This window comes from Callithrix jacchus, chromosome 6, assembly GCF_049354715.1.
Source record: "Callithrix jacchus isolate 240 chromosome 6, calJac240_pri, whole genome shotgun sequence".
Taxonomy (NCBI): Eukaryota; Metazoa; Chordata; class Mammalia; order Primates; family Cebidae; genus Callithrix; species Callithrix jacchus.
The window spans coordinates 154,081,464-154,100,725 of NC_133507.1; the positions used below are offsets into that span (position 1 = coordinate 154,081,464).

At 40.5% G+C, this 19,262-nt stretch overlaps 1 protein-coding gene and 1 pseudogene across 5 annotated transcripts in view; one reads left to right on the top strand and one right to left on the bottom strand.

The window, feature by feature from the left end:
• GIGYF2 (GRB10 interacting GYF protein 2) overlaps nucleotides 1-19,262 on the top strand; it is a 167,262-nt gene that overhangs the window by 16,523 nt on the left and 131,477 nt on the right. The window lies entirely within an intron of this gene.
• On the bottom strand, nucleotides 14,149-14,901 carry LOC103793993 (elongation factor 1-beta pseudogene; annotated as a pseudogene).

The following is a 19,262-nucleotide window of genomic DNA, read 5'->3' on the forward strand; positions in this document are numbered from 1 at the left end:
GTGAATAATTGAAGCCTAAGTTTGCCTCATGAAGTTTTGCCATCAGTAAATGTGTTAACAGATCATACTTTAAAAATTACTCAAAAATGTTTGCATATTTATTAGTGAAGAGATTTAGTATTGCCAGATGAGATGGATGCAGAAGGGAAAGGGTGTTTTCTGCCATAATAGATGGGAGTAGAATTTCCCTTTTTTTTTTAACCTTAAAATTTGTTTTAAATCAAGTTAATGTTGAAAAGAGTGATAACTTTCTGTGACATTTATATTGGGACTGTAAAAATATTGGCCTGGCATGGTGGCTCACACCTGATCCCACCACTTTGGGAGTCTGAGGCGGGCGGATTTCCTGAGCTCAGGAGTTTGAGACCAGCCTAGGCAACACAGTGAAACCCTATCTCTACTAAAATACAAAAAATTAGACAGGCACGGCAGTGTGCACCTGTAGTCCCAGATACTCAGGAGGCTGAGGCAGGAGAATTGCAAGAACCCGTGAGGCAGAGTTGGAGTGAGCTGAGATTGTGCCACTGCACTCCATCCTGGGCAATAGAGTGGAGACTCTGTCTCAAAAAATAAATTATTTCAACAGGCCAGGCCTATGCTTTTTGTGATAATTAAAATATGTTTTGTTATAAATTAATAAAAGAATATTATTGCAAGTTATGATAGAGGACAAATCATTAATTTCACCTCTAATATTCCTTTGTCTTGTGTTCTTTTTGCCTCTTTTTAGACATATGTGTAACTATACTGTTAGCAAATGTTAATATAGCTGTCTTTTGTTGAGTGAATGTGCCGCTTTTACAAGATTGCTTCAGTCTTTTACTATTATTATAAATGATGTGGGTCCCCCTCATGTTTGGACTTTTCCTCTTCATCTTCGTACTTAACTGTTTTCTGACATTTGGGAAAAAAAAGCATTTGGAGACCTACATTCTTTTTGCCTAGTGAATGAGTCTTGCTTCATTTTAATGTAGACCTCTTTATGGGCTTAGGAGCTGACAGATTTGAAGATTATTTTATCAAGGTAATGGTGTTTTTTGTTTTGTTTTGTATTTTGAGACAGAGTCTCACTCCATCACTCTGGCTGGAGTGCAGTGGCATGATGTCGACTCATTACAACCTCCACCTCCTGGGTTGAAGCAGTGCTCATGCCTCTGCCCCCCCTGTAACTGGGATTGCAGATATGTGCCACTGCACCTGGCTAATTTTTTTTTTTTGCATTTTTAGTAGAGATGGGATTTCTCTGTGTCAGCCAGGCTGGTCTTGAACTCCTGGCCTCATGTGATCTGCCCGCCTCAATCTCCCAAAGTGCTGGGATTATAGGCATGAGCTACCACGCCTGGCTGGTGTTTTGTTGTTGTTGTTGTTGTTGATGTTGTTGTTTTTAATGGCCAAAATTTAAGCAGGGAATGAATTTAATATCTTATGAGAAGGTGTTCATTTGAAGTAGTTTAGATAGTTTTGTTTCATGCTCACTAAAGTTTTTTTGATAAAGGGACTGTAGCCCAGGCTGAAGCAGCAGTGTCATGATCACAGCTCACTGCAGTCTCAACCTCCTGGGTTCAGGTAGGTGGTCCTCCCACTTCAGCCTCCCCAGTAGCTGGGATCACAGGCATGCACCACCACCCAGCTAATTTTTTTTGTTGTTGTTGGTTGTTTTTTTTTTTTTTTTTTGTAGAGATGAGATTTTGCTGTGTTGCCCAAGCTGGTCTCAAACTCCTGGGCTCAAGTGATCTACTTGCCTTGGCCTCCCAAGGTGCTGGGATTACAGTCGTGAGCCACTATGCTTGGCCTTGAAGTATTTGTAACTGCTAAACCATGTATCGTTTATTTAACCTTTACTAAAAATCACTGGAGCTGAGTATAGTAGCCCACACCTGTAATCCCAGTGCTTTGGGAGGCTGAGGCAAGAGGATTGCTTGAACCCAGGAGTTTGAGTTCACAGTGGGCTATGGGTGCTCCCCTGCACTCCCTGTGCAACAATGAGACACTGTCTAAGAGACAATAATAATAATTGATATGCAAAATATGGTAAATACATGCACAGATGTGAAGTTTATAGTTCAATAAATTTTTACACAAGTATATACTTTTGTAATCACCACTTAGATTCTGATAGTGAACTTTTCCAGCACTCCAATTCCCTTTCCTTCCTGTTTTTTATTTTTTTTAATTTTTTTTTTTTTTTTTTAAGAGATGAGGTCTTGCTATGTTGCCCAGGCTGGAGTGCAGTGGCTATTCACAGGCATGATCCCACTACTGATCAGCACAGGAGTTTTGACCTGCTCTGTTTCCCACCTGGGCCAGTTCACCCCTCCTTAGGCAACCTGGTGGTTCCCTGCTTCCGGGAGGTCACCATATTGATGCTGAACTTAGAGCGGACACCCAATTGGCATAGCACACTACAGCCCAGAACTCCTGGGCTCAAGGGATTCTCCCACCTCAGCCTTCCGAGTAGCTGGGACTACAGGCATGCGCCACTGCGCCTGGCTCTCCTTCCTGTTTAGCAGTCCCTTCTTTCCACGATGACCACTTTCTTGACATCTGTCACTGTTTATTGTCTGTTTGTCTTAGTCAGTTTGTGTTGCTATGAAGGAATACCTGAGGCTGGGTGATTTATAAAGAAAAGAGGTTTATTTGGCTCGTGGTTCTGTAGGCTATACAAGAAACATCTGCTTCTGGTGAGGGCTTCAGACTGCTTCCACTCGCAGCAGAAAGCAAAAGGGAGCCAGTATGTATAGATCTCATGGTGCGAGGGGAGCAAGAGAGAATGAGGAGGGAGGTGCTAAGCTGTTTTTAACAATTAGCTCTCTTGGGAACAAATCAAGTAAGGACTCACTCATTACTGTGAGAATGGCACCAAGGCATTTATAAGGGATCTGCCCATAATCCAGACACCTTCCATTAGACCTCATCTCAGATTTCAACATGAGATTTTCAGGGGTCAAATACCCAAACCATAATACTATTCTTGAATATCACATAAAAGGAATCATACAGTATATATTCTCTTCTAGGCAGCTTCTTTTTCTGAACGTGATATCTGGGTGATTTATGCAGTATCACTGTGAGTATCAGTAATTTGTTCTTTTTTTTTTTTGAGACAGTCTCACTCTGTCGTCTAGGCTGGAGTGCAGTGGTGCGATCTTGGCTCACTGCAGTCTCACTGTAACCTCTGCCTCCTGGGTTCAAGCAGTTCTCCTGTCTCAGCCTCCTGAGTAGCTGGGATTACAGGCACCCACCACCATGCCCAGCTAATTTTTGTATTTTAAGTAGAGACAGGGTTTTGCTGTGTTGGCCAGGCTGGTCTCAAACTCCTGACCTCAAGTGATCTGCCTTTCTCAGCCTCTCACAGTGCTGGGATTACAGGTGTGAGCCACCCCTCACCCAGCTGGTTGTTGTTGTTGTTGTTGTTTTAAATTGCTGAGTAATATTTTAATTTATGAGTATACTGCAGATTGATTTGCCTGTTGATGTACATTTACATTGATGGACCTAATACCCAAATGTTAATTTTTGACAATTATGAATAAAGCTACCATGAATCTTTTGTCTTTTGCTAGAAATATAACTTCATTTCCCTTGGGTGTATGTGTAGCAGTTTGTTATGGGATCGCAGGGTAGGCATACAGTTTGATTTAATGGATATTACCAATCTTTTTTGAAGTAGTTGAACTAATTTGCACTAATAAAGTTATTAATCTTCTGTTATCTTATTCCAGATCTGGCTAAAGTAAAAATCGCTGGCTGCTGTAGTGGAGACAGAACTACTGATTTGTTTAGTATATGTGGAGAGTGCTAGGGGAGTAGGTCTTTTTTTCTGCTTTTGGAAAAATGTAGGAACGGAATGGGAATGGGGGCAGATTCAGGTTTCTTGATATTCATGCTGTGTTAGTCTTGTGGCAGACTGTACATAGTACTGGCTGGACTCCATCCCAGATTTCATCATATTTTTTCTGGGTAAGTTTTACATAGCTAGGAAATAGAGATTTGTAGTAGTATATATATATATATATATATATATTTTTTTTTTTTTTTTTTTTTTTTTTTTTTTTGAAACAGAGTCTCACTTCCTTCTCCAGGCTGGAGTGCAGTGGGGCGATCTCAGCTCACTGTGACCTCCACCTCCTGGGTTCAAGCAGTTCTGTCTCAGCCTCCTGAGTAGATGGGATTACAGGTGTGAGCCACCACGACCGGCCACATAATTTTTATAATAAAGATCCAAGGGTTTTTCAAAGGTGTGTATGTTTTGAGTTCTTAGTAGAGTAATGGTGGTAAATAATTTGACTTCAAGACTTCTGGGAAGCAGTATTCGGGAATACTTTCAAAGTGGAAGTATCAAACACTGTGCTGGAATCTTACTTTGCATCTGCTTTGGCTTCTCCTTGCTGATTTCACTGACGTGGGACTTAATACATAGATTTGCCACCTTTTCATGTTGAAAGTGTTTTCCTGAGCTCAGAAATTGCTTGGCTTTTCTAGGCTGTGCCAGGTTGTAAGAAAATGCAGGCTAGGCCGGGGGTGGTGGCTCATGCCTGTAATCCCAGCACTTTGAGAGACCGAGGTGTGCGGATCACTTGAGGTCAGAGGTTCAAGACCAGCCTGACCAACATGGTGGAATGCCGTCTCTTAAAAAAAAAGAAAGAAAATGACAGGCTAAGAGGGAGAGGTCAGAGTCTGTCTTTTCTTTATTGTAAACTCAACAATAAGAAGGATAGTGGTTGATTTCTTTCTTCTCCTGTGAAAATGTACTCACAGGCCCATAAAGTGATAGATGAGGTCCAAAAGAGGAGATGAATAGTTAAAGAGGAAGTCCTGAAAATGATAGAAAAATACAGGTAGAAAAAGAAAAATAATTATACTAATAATCAGATAAAATAATTTACAGTGAGGGCTAAATTTAGCTCAGTTATTTAGAAGTTGACAAAAAGACTAGCTTATATAATATTTACTGTCAAGTACAAGGATACAGTTTATTGAAGAAGACAACTTATTGGTATTATTGCATAAAGAATATATTACTTGAAGTCACTTATGTGTAATTCTGAGTAATGGACAACGTCTGAAAAAGTAGTTATGTAGAAATGTTCTCTCAGCTGTTTTTTGCTTGTTTGTTTTTGAGACAAGAATATCACTCTGTTGTCCAGGCTGGAGTGCAGTGGTGCAATCTCAGCTCACTGCAACGTCCGCCTTGTGGATTCAAGCAGTTCCCCTGCCTTAGCCTCTTGAGTAGCTGGGATTAAAAGGCATGAGCCACCACTCCTGGCTAATTTTTGTATTTTTAGTAGAGATGAAGTTTTGCCATGTTGGCCAGGCTGGTCTCAAACTCCTGGCCTCAGGAGATTCACACTCCTTTGCCTCCCTAAGTGTTGGGATTACAGGCGTGAGCTACCATACCCGGCCTCTCTCAGCTGTTTTTAAGTCAAGACTTTAAAATATGCGGATAGACCTTCGTTTGAAGTCCTTATGCCTAGTGATGGAATAGCCAAAGAGAGAAAAGGCCAGAGGAGGAAGGAAAGACCCCGATCACCTTCTCTGTCAGAGTTGCTTTCAACATGAGAAAGATAGGGTAATAGAGTGGTTTCAGAACTACCAATATTTTGCCCACATTCCTTCAGAGGCACTGTCTTTTTCTGATGCCTTCCTCAAAGGTTTGAGGGCTCCTGTCTTTGAGAGATGTGAGGACAAGTTCTCTGAGAATTCTTGAGGCCTGCTAATTCTACTATGCCATGTGTATTCCTGTAATCATCTGTCATTGTCCAGAATGAAAGTCCATCTATTTATTATCCTTTTTTGTAGTCTTATCTTCATACCACTGAGACTTTCTTCTTTCCTTGACCCAATCTCTAGTTTAATTCCTAAGACTTTTCTCTTGAATTCTTTCAAATGTCATTTTTGTGTTAAATCTCTCATTTGTGTTCATAAGATGTTTTTTGGCTTTCTTGTAACTTTCTGCCCTGGTAATTTTACCTTCCCTTTAGCCCTCTGAAGTTAACAGTAGATTTTCCTGTACTATGGCGTGTCAGGATGCTGAATCAGGGTCTTCATCCTTCTCCATTCCCAGGCTGATTCTATTCCTTTATTAGGGTGGCTTCTCTGCCTAGTTTGCCTCTGTTGCTCTATGTAGTTTTTAAATATCCTTTCACACGAACATTTTCTGGTTTAGATGACAGATCAACATGGTCAGCTTCGCCATTTTTCCTCTATCTTCTTGCAAAACCCCCTTTCCTCTGAAGTTCATGCTGTCTGACAGTGCACCTCTCCCTTCCCTTCATTATTGTCAGAAAAGGATCCTGTGGTCTTATTACTTGATTCTTTTTTTTTTCTTTTTCTTTTTTCTTTCTCTTTGTCTTTTCTATTTTCCTCTCTGCCATTATCGTGAGGTTACTTTAGAGTCTATGTAGCTAATCCATCCAGTCCTTCTGGGCTCCTGGTTTCTTGACTTTTACTTCCATCTCTACTAGTTCTACTAGTGCTTTCATTTTTATTCCTACTATACTTGCTTTTTGGCATTACCAGCATCTTAATTGTCAACTCTCTTCTGTTTTTTCTTCCTTCCCTATAGTGCTTAAGTGCTTAAGTCGCACTTTTACCAGCAGCACCTTCTACTTTGCCTTCTTGTTCTTCCCTTTACTCTGCTGACAAAACCCTAACCCTGGTTTCCTGTAGGCTCTCTGCCCCGTATCCAGACTGCTAAATTGGACAAAGAAGCCCACAACCTTGCAGATTAGCTTCCCTCTTGTATTAGTCCATTTTTGTACTGCTGTAATGAACTGCCTGAGACTGAGTAATTTATAAAACAAGGAAGTTTAATTGACTCACAGTTCTTCATAGCTGGGGAGGCCTCAGGAAGGTTATAATCATGGCAGAAGGAGAAGGGGAAGCAAGGCACAAGCAAGGCACCTTCTTCACAAGGCGGCAGGAGAGAGAAGTGCCAAACAAAGCGGGAAGAGCCCCTCATAAAACCATCAGATCTGAATCAGATCTGATGAGAACTTACACCAGAGCAGCATGGGGGAACCGCCCCCATGATTAGGTTACCTCCATGTGGTCTCTCCATTGACACATGGGGATTTTAGGGATTACAATTCAAGATGAGATTTGAGTGGGGACGCAGCGTATCCATATCACTTCTCTATCTTTATTGGGTCTTTAGAGATACTGTAGGTAAATGCAACAAGGTGTCCTGAATTGGAGACTGGCACAGAACAAGGACATTGTTAGAAAAACTGATGAAATTTGAATAAACTCTGAAGTATACATAATAGTGATGTACCAATGTTGGTTTCTTAGTTTTGACAAAGTATTGTGTAATGTAACTTGTTAACATTATAGGAAACTGATGGTACTTTCTGTATTACCTTTGTAACTTTTTAATCTGTAATTATTCCTAAAGTTTATTTAAAAAAAAAAAAAAAAACTCTAGCGTAGAACACAACAGCCATCAATCTCTTTAGTTTCCTCAAACCCTCCCTTATCATCTTGTCTGTCATTTGCCTACTTCTCTGAGAAGATTGAAGCCATCAGTTTGATGAATTTCCCTTACCTTTTTTTATTTTTGTTTTTTGTTGGTTTATTTTAAATTTATTTTTAATGTAATTTTTGTAGAGACAGGCTCGTGCTTTGTTTCCCAGCCTGGTCTCGAACTCCTGGGCTCAAGCAGTCTGCCTACCTCAGCCTCAGTGCTGGGATTGCAGGCATGGGTATGAGCTTGGGCTCAATTTTCTTTTAAATTTCCCCTACCCGCTTCAAAGAAACCCTACAAAAATAACCTTGGAAGGATTTAAAATCATTTGGATCTACTTTCCTCTGGTTACAAATAGATAGGAGTAGCTTTTGTTTCTATTTTTCTGTAAAGCCCTCATACTTCCTTCCTTCTCAGAGACTTCATTTACATCATGTTTTTGCTGAATTATTTCTTCACCTTTTGATGATGCTAGTAATTTTCCATTGGGGATATATCTAAAACAAAAAAATGGAAATTTTCTTTCCATTCTACTTTATTTCTCTTCTCTCTTCCACAGCTAAGATTTTTATTTTTTAGGCAGTGTCTTCCTCTGTCACCCAGGCTGGAATGCAGTGATGTGATCTTGGCTCACTGCCTCCTCTGCCTTCCGGGTTCAAGCGATTCTTCTGCCTCAGCCTCCTGAGTAGCTGGGATTACAGGTGCCCGCCACCACGCCTGGCTACCCTTTTTTTTTTTTTTTTTTGTATTTTTAGTAAAAACAGGGTTTCACCATGTTGGCCAGGAACACCTGACCTCACCCATCTTGGCCTCCCAAAGTGCTGGGATTACAGGCATGAGCCACTGTACCCAGCCTCACAGGTAAGATTATTGAAAGAGTTGACTGCATGCATTTCTGGTCTTCCCTTTCTCACCTCCCAGTCATGCTCACTCTATTGAAATCTGGCTTTGTCAACCACTGCACTCCTAAATGCATTTTTCCAGGTAATCAATGAGTTCATTTTTGAAGCCAATGAAGAATTTTCAGTCTTCCTCTTTTTTGACTTAAATATTTGAAACTGTTTTGTTTTCTTTTAGAGACTGTCTCTCTCTGTCATCCAGGCTAGAGTGCAGTGGTGCCATCATAGCTCACTGCAGCCCTGAAAAACTAGGCTCAAATCATGCGTCTGCCTAAGGCTGGGACTAAGGCAAGTGCCACCATAACTGGCTAATTAAATTTTTTTTTTTATTGTAGAGATGAGCTCTCACTATGTTGCTGAGGCCAATCTCAAACTTCTGGCCTCTGGTAAATCCTCTTGCCTCAGTTTCTTAAAGCTTTGGGATTACAGGTGTGAGCCACCGCACCTGGCCTAATATTTGAAACTTTTGAATACTTCCCTTAAAAAAAAAATGTACCAGTACCGTCTTTGTTGTGTGCAGAAATCAGGAACTTAATGGGAAAAGAGAATTGCTAATAATCCTACCACTTAGAAGTAAGTATTAACATTTTGGGGCATATCTATGTATATATATATATATATCCAATGCATTTTAAAATGTTTTAAATGTAATCATATTCTCTGTATTCTGTAACTTGCCTTGAACACTTAATATGTTGTTGGTAACCTTTCATGTCAGTGAAGTTTAGTTACTTATCACCCTATTCTTCCCTACTAGTATTTAGATCGAATTCATTCTCCTCCAGGTAACTAGCCTCAGTGATCTTTCTAAAGTACAAATTTTATCTTGGAAACTTTCCTGCCCAAGTCATTTCATTTCCCTTGGAATATGAAATGCAAAGACTTTTGTTATGTAACCACTGTTTTACCAGTCTTCACATTAGCTTTTTAGCCTTATTGAACAAATTGATAATGTCCCAAAAGAACTTAGGTCTTTCTCCTTTACTCTTCCCTGCACCTCCCCCTTTCCCCCTTTATCCTTAAAGACTGCTTCATTCTTAGTATCTGGCTTTTGGAATCCCTTTCGTGCTAGCTGCTTAGCTTTTCTCTGTGCCTCATTTCCTCAGCTACAAAATTGGGCCAAAGAATCTATGTCAAATTAAGAGAATACATTTAAAGCACTTTGAACTCTTAGTAATTGCATAGGTTAGCTCTCAATACATGCTAGCAAACATTATACTTCAACAGATCTTAAGTGTTATGCTTTCTTATTTTTGGATCATCGTCCAGTATTCCCAGAGCTTATTTTGCATAGTTCATTGTAGTCCTTACCACATGGTACTCATTGTTTTTTATTTAGACTGGCACCTCAAGGGCAGGGTTGTCATTGTATTCCTTGTTCATAATGCATCCAAGTAATCTGGTTAGGGCTTACCAGATAATAGCAGTATCCATTAGATTTTTATATTGGATCAAAGAAAATATTTCATGGGATTTTGTATGGAAAATCTACTCTTATTTATATATTTCTGTATATGAAGTATGTTATTCTGCAGAAGAGGTTGGGCTTAGTTGTAAAAGTTTGGAGACTGGGAGAGCTCTGGACATGGATTCTCTGGCCCTTCAGGTGGCCAGTAGTAGTCATAGCTTTGGAGTTTAAAAAATAAGCAAGATGAGGCTAGGCATCATGGCTCATAACCTATAATCCCATGACTTTGGGAGGCCAGGGCAGGTGGATCACTTGATGTCAGGAGTTCGAGACCAGCCTGGCCAGTGTGACAAAATCCTGTGTCTACTAAAAATAAAAAAATTACCTGGGCATGGTATTGGGCGCCTGTAATCCCAGCTACTGGGGAGGCTGAAGGAGAAGACTCACTTGAACCTGGGAGGTGGAGGTTGCAGTGAGCTGACATCACACCACTGCACTCCTGCCCTAGTGACAGGATGAGACTCTGTCTCAAAAAAAAAAAAAAAAAAAACCCAGAAGGGAGCATACACTTTTCCCCACTCCCAAATACCCTTTGTTAAAAATTTTAAAAAGCGCAAAGCAAATAAACCACAGTGTATGCCTATAGTTTCAGCCACCGAGGAGGCTGAGGTGGGAGTATTGCTTGGGCCTAGGAGTTTAAGTCCAGCCTGGGTAACAGTGAGACCCTGTCTCAAAAACATAAACGACGTTAAAAAAGAAGTAAATGAGTTTTATTTTGTTTTTTTAATGAAGAGGTCCTATAACTTTTGAGGATTTGATATTTCTACTAGGCTGAAATTTATTTTAAAATACACATGACAAGATTTCAGAAGTACTAAAAGGTAACTCAATGGAAGATAGATCTTGCCCAGTCCATACCTCCAGTTCCTCTTTCTAGAGGACTGTCACTTAGGTGAACTTTAATTTTCTATAAAGAAATCATATTATACACTAAGTAACTGTGATTTAGAAGACTGTCTAGTAGGGATAAAAGCATAAATAGGCTGGGGGCAGTGGCTCAAGCCTGTAATCCCAGCACTTTGGGAGGCAGAGGCGGGTGGATCACGAGGTCAAGAGATCGAGACCATACCTGGTCAACATGGTGAAACCCCATCTCTACTAAAAATACAAAAAATTAGCTGGGCATGGTGGTGCGTGCCTGTAATCCCAACTACTCAGGAGGCTGAGGCGGGAGAATTGCCTGAACCCAGAAGGCGGAGGTTGTGGTGAGCCGAGATCGCGCCATTGCATGCCAGCCTGGGTAACGAGCGAAACTCCATCTCAAAAAAAAAAAGAAAAAAGCATAAATATATGAATAAAAAATTGTTTATTGCAGTATTGTTCATAAAGGCAAAAAAGTGGAAGTCATCAATTTCTGTGGAACAATTATACAGCCTTTTTTTTTTTTTTTTTTTTTTTTGACACAGGGTCTTGCTCTGTTGCCCAGGCTGGAGTGCAGTGGCGTGATGTTGGCTCACTGTAGCCTCTGCCTCCCAGGATCAAGTGATTCTTGTGCCTCGGCCTCCCAAGTAACTGGGATTACAGGCATGCACCACCTTGCCCAGCTAATTTTTTATATTTTTAGTAGAGAAAAGGGTTTCACCATATTGGCCAGGCTGGTCTTGAACTCTCCCGGCCTCCACTTGACTCACCTTCCTTGGCCTCCCGAGGTCCTGGGATTACAGACATGAGCCACTGTGCCCAGCCCATCATACAGCTTTTAAAAACCGCAACTTAATTCTGTATCTGTTTATTAGAAGTTTGTCCATGCAAATATATTGAAAGAATTGCCTGTCTCAGAATATGATATATAGTGTGATTCTGACTTTATAATAGCAAATAGCCAGTCTCCTCTCCCCCACCACATATATGTGAACATGTTTGTCTATATGTAAAGTATGGAGGGATACACGCTATACTAGGCTATTAACATGTTTACTTCAGGAAATAGAAATAGCAGGGAGGCAAGAGTAATTATGAACTTCTTGGAGGTCAATATGGGTTCTATTTTAGATACAGAGAATGTGGTGAGAATAGTACCTCAGGGGGAGAAAACTAGAGTCAGTGCATTTGAGTTTAGTGAAAGCTTTGGGCTAGAGATCTCTACCTCTGTGGCCTTTCTCTTTCTTCCTGTATCAGCCTGTACAGTGATTGCTTAGGCTTTGTTCTTGTTCTTAAGATTTCTGCTTTGGGGTAGCTTTATTCTATTTTTCATTGTAACTGTATGGAGTCACTTCCATTAAATCTGTGTCTTTCTATTCTGACTTCTCTTCAACTCAAGGTCTTTTAGATATCTCCTCAAGCACCTGCACTTACTTTATTCAAAACCATCCTCAATACGCGTCCTCTCAAATTCGTTTCTCTGTTTTCTGCTTCCTTTTAAGCTTTGTAATACAGATTTGAAATGAATCCTATAGATTCCATTCCATTTCTCTATCCTGTATTTTACACTTTCCCTTCCAGAGGGAGCAGTGCTTTTACTACTTTGGGAAATAGTTTATGGAGTAGGTGTTTGAATGGATCCTTGGTTTTGTACGAGCCATTCTAAGGTATGGAGGTCGGGCTTCTGGGTAGGCATGGGTTGTCAGATTGATGGTAACCTGAAATACTAGGAGTTTTGACCATATGTAGTAGGTTTGATTAGACTTTTTTTAGAGAAGTGTAGGCCAGGATCAGAAAGGTACTTAGGAAAATTGATCTTGAGGCTCAGTCAGGGACGCAAATGAGAACTTTTACAATAATAATTCAGGCATGCATTAATAGAGTTTGGACTATAATGAAAGAGGAATCTTGAAAGAGAAGTAGGCTAAATTTGAGACAAAATGACTGTATATAAGGGATGGAGTAGAGAGAGTTTCAGATGATCTGGGCTTTTGAGACTAGCTGACCAGTAAACTGAAAACAGTAGTGTCTTGATCAGTCAGTGATTCCATGCCACATTAGTCATAGGAGGAAAAAAAATCAAATTTGTAATTCATTGCAAATGCTTGGAATCATAAAGAAGAATGAATAGAACACTGTTCTGAGTAATGCAGGGGTAGGATCATATCTCCTAGCCAGTGGCCAGTTAGAAATTTATGGACAAATTTTTAATTGTTGTTAAACTGACACCCCTACTCTCTGCATGCCCTCTTTGCCATTCCATGATTTAGAGGGAAATAAAGATGAGAAAAGAAATACCAGGATAGTGCTGGTAATGGAGGAAAAAGGAGATAATCGTTTCAACAAAAGATAATCTACAGTGGCAGGATAGCATGGTAGAGCAGTGTGCAGATTCTGGTTCAAATCTTGAATTACTTTATAAATTCAAAGCACTTTTCTTTTCTTCCTTTTCTTTTTTGTGACTGGGTCTGGCTCTGTTGCCCAGGCTGGATTGCAGTGGCGTGAACAAGGCTCACTGCAGTCTTGACCTCCTGGGCCTAAGCAATTCTCTCACCTCAGCCCCCGAAGTAGCTGGGACTATAGGAGCAGACCACCACGCATGGCTAATTTTTGTATTTTGTGTAGAGATGGGGTTTTTGCTGTGTTGTCCAGACTGGTCTTAGACTCCTGAGCTCCAGTGATCCCTGTGCCTCAGCTTCCCACAGCACTGAGATTATAGGTGTGAAGTGTTGGACCTGGCCACCAGAGCTGTTTTCTAAAGGTCACAAGTCTTCTAGGCATTTAAACTGAAAATATTTGGATAGTTGGGGTTTAAAATGTTGCTCTAAGCTCCTTTTAACACCTCATTATATCCTTAGAAAAGACTATTCAGGGCTGGGTGTGGTGGCTTACACCTGTAATCCCAGCACTTTGGGAGGCTGAGTTAGGCAGATTATGAGGTCAGGAGTTTGAAACCAGCCTGACCAACATAGTGAGTGAGCATAGACCTCATCTCTGCTAAAAATACAAGAAAATTAGCTGGGTGTGGTGGCTCGCACATGTAACCCCAGCTACTCAGGAGACTGAGGCAGGAGAATAGCTTGAACTCGGGAGGCAAAGGTTGCAGTGAGCCGAGATCACGCCACTGTATTCCACCCTGGGTGACAGGCAGAATGTAAGACCATGCCTCCAGTACATGTAAATACATTAAACCTGGGCTCATTGACATTGATTTGAAGGAGATGACTGGGATGGGCAACTCAGAGTTAAGAGAATATAATATTTTTATGTGCTTAAGTTAGATTTCTCCAGCAATCATGCCTCTTAGATTTCCTGCTTGGAATCATAAAGAAGAATGAATAGAACACTGTTCTGAGTAATGCAGGTCTCTTTATTTGATCACTTGGTTTATTAACTATTTTTAGTTTTTTTTTTTTTTTAATTAATATTTCAAGGTTTTATTTAAATGCCATGATTCAGGATGGATTATAGATCTTGTTAAAAGCAGCTACATCCATGGAGCATATACTCCTCAGAAGCAGCAATCTGCTCTTTTAGCATATCTGTTCCAGCTTTATCATCTTCAGCTACACAATGTATTCGAAGTTTCTTAATTCCTATCCCACTGGAATTAGTTTAGATGCGCCCTAGACCAAGCCATCTGCTTGAATGCTTCTGATGCAGTCCTCTAATTTTGCCATATCTGTCTTATCCCAAGGTTTCACATCTAGTAAGATGGAAGACTTGACAAAAAGTGCAGGTTTTTTAGCTTTGATTCATACTGTCCAAGGTGTTCTTCTTCAGCCTCTTTGCTTCTTCACTTTCCTCCTCCCATCAGATCCAAAGAGATCAATATCATCATGATATTTACTATCTTTAGCTCCACTTCCTATAGTGTCTTCCACATCCACAGGACCATACTCGCCCAAAACTTCCTTCACTTCGGATAGTCTGGCCTTTTCCTTTTGTAAGACTTGTTGTGATTATACCAACATATAATGACAACATATGACACAAGTCAGCAGGCGGTGGGCCGGACACTGCTTCAAATACTGCCACATCTGCTTGTGATGGCACATACCCCTTGATGTAGCTATTGTCCACCAGGTAATTGTTGGACATGTGGAGGCTGGAGGGGCTTTTCAGGTCCCCGAAATCCATGACATCAGCTGTATCGGAGAGCTGGGGAGCAGCAGCAGGAGAGAGCACAAGTTGTGGGTACCTTGTACTGAGAGAATAAAAAGGTGTTCTTAGGTTTTTAAGAGTTCTTCAAAAATCTTTAGGGGCCGGGTGCGGTAGCTCACGCCTATAGTCCCAGCACTTGGGAAGACCGAGGCAGGCAGATTTCCCCTCCCCTCCAGGGGATGGTTTCGACCTCTTGACCTCGTGATCCACTCAGCTTGGCCTCTCAAAGTGCTTGGATTACAGGCGTGAGCCACCGTGCCCGGCCCAGGTGGATCTCTTGAGGTCCGCGGTTTGACACCAGCCTAGCCAACATGATGAAACCCGTGTCTACGAAAAATACAAAAATTAACCAGGCATGGAGTCGTGCGCCTGTAACCCCAGCTTCTCAGGAGACTGAGGCAAGAGAATCGCTTGAACCCAGGAGGTAGAAGTTGCAGTGAGCCGAGATTGCGCCACTGCACTCCAGCCTGGGCTATAGAGTGAGACTCAGTCTCAAAAAAAAAACGAAATCTTTACATTAGGCAATAATTTTCTTCCCTCCCTCCTCCCTTCCCCCCTCCTTCCCCCCTCCCCCTCCCCCTCCCACCCCCTCTCTTTTGCATACAAAATCAAAGGAATAATTTTCTTACGGAAACCATGTTGTAAATGGTAGTTGGGTTTCCAGCTCTAGAGACTAAAAAAACCTTCTGAGCTTTTAATGGTTGTGCATTGTGGTAGTTTTGTAGTACTTAAAGATTTATAGGTGCAGTGATAAAGTGGACCCAAACAGGATTTCCTTGTTTATTGTTATTCCTTAGATGCTGCTTGAATCCAGGGCTTCGTTTATAATACAAAACTGCTGCCTGTAGGGGCTATATTTGTATCATTTGTGTTAACAGTGACCCTGGAGTTTTGTACTTTCCAGAACCTATGTGTGCATATGTGATTGCCTTGTAGTAAGTTAAAGGGAGAAAGAAATTAAATCACTCACAATGAGTTTAGTATTTTCACAAATAGCAAATACTTTGAAATTTAGTTGAGATTTACCTGCTTTATATATTCAGTCTAATTTAAATCCTCACTTGCTTTATAAATTCAGAGCCATTATTCAGTGCTCTAAAATCCTCTGTGGGTTTGAATTTAAAACATTTGGCTAGGTGGGGTTTAAAATGGTGGTAAAACTGCTCCTTCAGGATGTTTAGTATTAAAAAACAAAAACTTAGAGTGAATGTAGTCTCTACAGCTCTATTTGTCGTCCTAGCAGGTCCACATACTTTGAGAAAACACACTGAATTGATTTATGTTCCAGAAAGTCCTCAGGCTAATTTGTAAGCAGTGGTACCTGTTTTAATTTAACAGTGGGCAGCTTGCCTGGTCTGATCACTGCTACCTTGATAAGTCATTCATTTGGAATGTACCATAATTTTAATTGAATATAACGTGTCAACTATAAGATTAATCATTTTGTGCATTACTGAGAAATCATACTGCCAGGAAGACTGGCACATCTGGCACAGACTTTTCTTGTTAGAATTTTTTTTTTTAAAAAAAGCTCTTTTAAACTTATGTAGCAAATAAGAATAGATTTTTATTATATAGTGTATCCTTTTATTGCATGTATGAAATGAAAATAGAAGTAAAATAAATTTGTTAAGATAGTTCTAAAATTTCTGGGTATTTAGAGTCTGACTTTCCTAAATCAGTTTTGAACTTGGCATTGTAGAAGTCTCCTGCTTTGTTCCCCCCTCTCCCCACCAGTCATTCAAAGTATTGGTGATGCAGTAGTTAAGGGAATGCTCTATTATTTTGACATCAATTAAAAATTTAATCATTTGATGCTTGCAAAGATCTTAAGAATAATATAAGCTGTTTAATTCTTAACCCCTCTTTATACTTCAGGGCTGCTGCGTGTGGCCACATGGGTTGTGCAGTGTCATGTGTCAGGATCATAGCAGACCATAACAAACTTCATTGGCTGTGTGTCCCGCCCCCACTTTCTTTCTGAGGTCCTGTAAATCACTTGGAATCATTCCTTGAATGATGAATAGTTACTTCACAGTATTCCATTGCTGTATTTGCTTTTTTTCTGTTATATAATAAATTTAGTTTTGGTACAGTATCATATTGTTTTGAAGACATTTAAAGAAGCAGTTTAAAAAATGGCCTTTGTTCAGAGAGCACTGACACAGCTCGCACCTAGCCAATAGCGTTTGTAAGTTTGCATCAGTTTTAAGATGCATTCTAATTTCAGAGAAATTAAAGTGTTAAAAGAAAAAGGTGTCTTACCTGTTTTTTTTTTTTAATTTTAATTTTTTTCTTTAATTGAGACAAGGTCTTGCTCTGTTGCTGAGGCTGGAGTGCAGTGGTACAGTCACGGCTCATTGTAGTCTCAATCTCCTGGGCTTATGTAATCCTCCCACCTTAGCCTTCCTAGTAGTTGGGACTACAGGCTCTCACCATCATGCCTAGCTAATTTTTGTATGTTTTTGTGGGATGGGGTTTTGCCATGTTGCCCAGGCTGGTCCTGAACTCCCAGGCTCAAGTAGTCCACCCACCTTGGCCTCCCAAAGTGCTGGGATTACAGGTGTGAGCCATCATACTCCGTTGTTACGTTTTCTTTGAATCATCAGTTGTTTTAAGAGGTGAGGAGGGTACTAAGTTTACCTCAGCTTTAGTCTGGTTTGCACCCTTTGTCTAGTGGGGGAGTAGGGAATCAGGGTCAAGTGAGAACATGATAATCTCCCTTGGAGTCTGCTTGGTTGACACAGGGCCAGAAGTGACTTTTACTTTGCTGTTTCTAAGCTTTAGACATATTTGTAGTTTATTATTTTTTAGATCATTTAAACAGAGGCAACAGGGTGATAAAGGGAGAGAATCCTTAAGTTGGTCCCAAGTGGCCTGTGTGATGTATCTTAGAGATATTTTACAGTATACAGTTGTCCCTCAGTATCCGTGGGGATTGGTTCCAGGATGTCCTTCAGATGTTAAAATCCTAGGATGCTCAAGTCCATAATGTAAAATAGCATAGTATTTGTGTATAACCTATGTACATTCTTCTGTATACATTAACACCTCTAGATTACTTATAATGCTAAATACAACATAAATTCTGTGTAAATAGTTGTTATTCTGTATTGTTTAGGGAACAATGACAAGGAAAAGAAGTGTTTATACATGTTGATACAGATGCAATTAAATTTTTTCCATCTGAGGTTGATTGAATCCATGGACACAGAACCTGTAAATATGAAGGGCCAGTTATATTTACAATGTTTATAGTATTTTCCATTCTTTAAGATCTCATATCTTAAGATTACTTTCAAAATGTCACTTGTAACCAGCCTGTCCAACATGGTGAAACCCCGTCTATACTAAAAATTCAAAAATCAGTCAGCTGGGTGTGGTGGCGTGCACCTGTAATCCCAGCTACTCAGGAGGCTGAGGCAGGAGACTCACTTGAACCTGGGAAGCAGAGGATGCAGTGAGCTGCGATCATGTTATTACACTCCAGCCTGGGTAACAGAGCAAGACTGTCTCAAAAAAAAGAAAGAAATGTCGCTTGTGAAATTCATTAGCTTATTATTATTTATTTTTTTTTTTAGGAGATGGAGTCTCACTATGTTGCCCAAGCTGGTCTTGAACTCCTGGGCTCAAGTCATATGCCTGCCTTGGCCTCCCAAATTATAAATTTATTTTTACTTAGTTTTTGGAGACATGGTCTCACTCCATCACCTAGGCTAGAGTGTAATGTCAGGATCACAACTCACTGCAGCCCCAAACTCCTGGGCTCAAGCTATCCTTTTACCTCATCCTCCCAGGCAGCTAAGACTCCTGGCATGTACTGCTATGCCCAGTTATCTTTAAATTTTAGAGACCACATTTAAATTTTTGAGCCCAGGAATTAAAGATCACGTCTCCGACTCTTGGGCTCAAATGATTCTTCCATCTCTGCCTCCTAAAGCACTAGAATTACAGGTATGAGTCACCTTGCCTGGTGGTTCCTGGCCTGATCCAATATACTTTTTAAAAGAAGCACTAGGCTCAAGAGGCTGAGACAGGAAGATCACTTATGGTCAGGCTAGGAGTTCGAGACCAGCCTAAGCAACATAGTGTGAGACACACTGTTAAAAAAAAAAATCACTAGGGTGTGAAGTGCTAATAAGCAGAAGGTGAGGACAGTTATGGCAGAAGCTATGAGATAGGTAAGGAGGGACCTTATTTTTATAATCTTCGATGTACCTTATGGTGATAGGGGAGACATTACTAGGAAGTAATAGAAACTAACATGTAAATATATTACCCTTTATTCATTCCCCATTGCTCCAGGGTTAAAGGGAGAGAATCCTTAACTTGGTCTCCAGTTCCCTGCCTGGTCTGTTCCCACTTGTCTCACTAGCTTTGTCTTATCCTATGCCTTCTTCCCCCA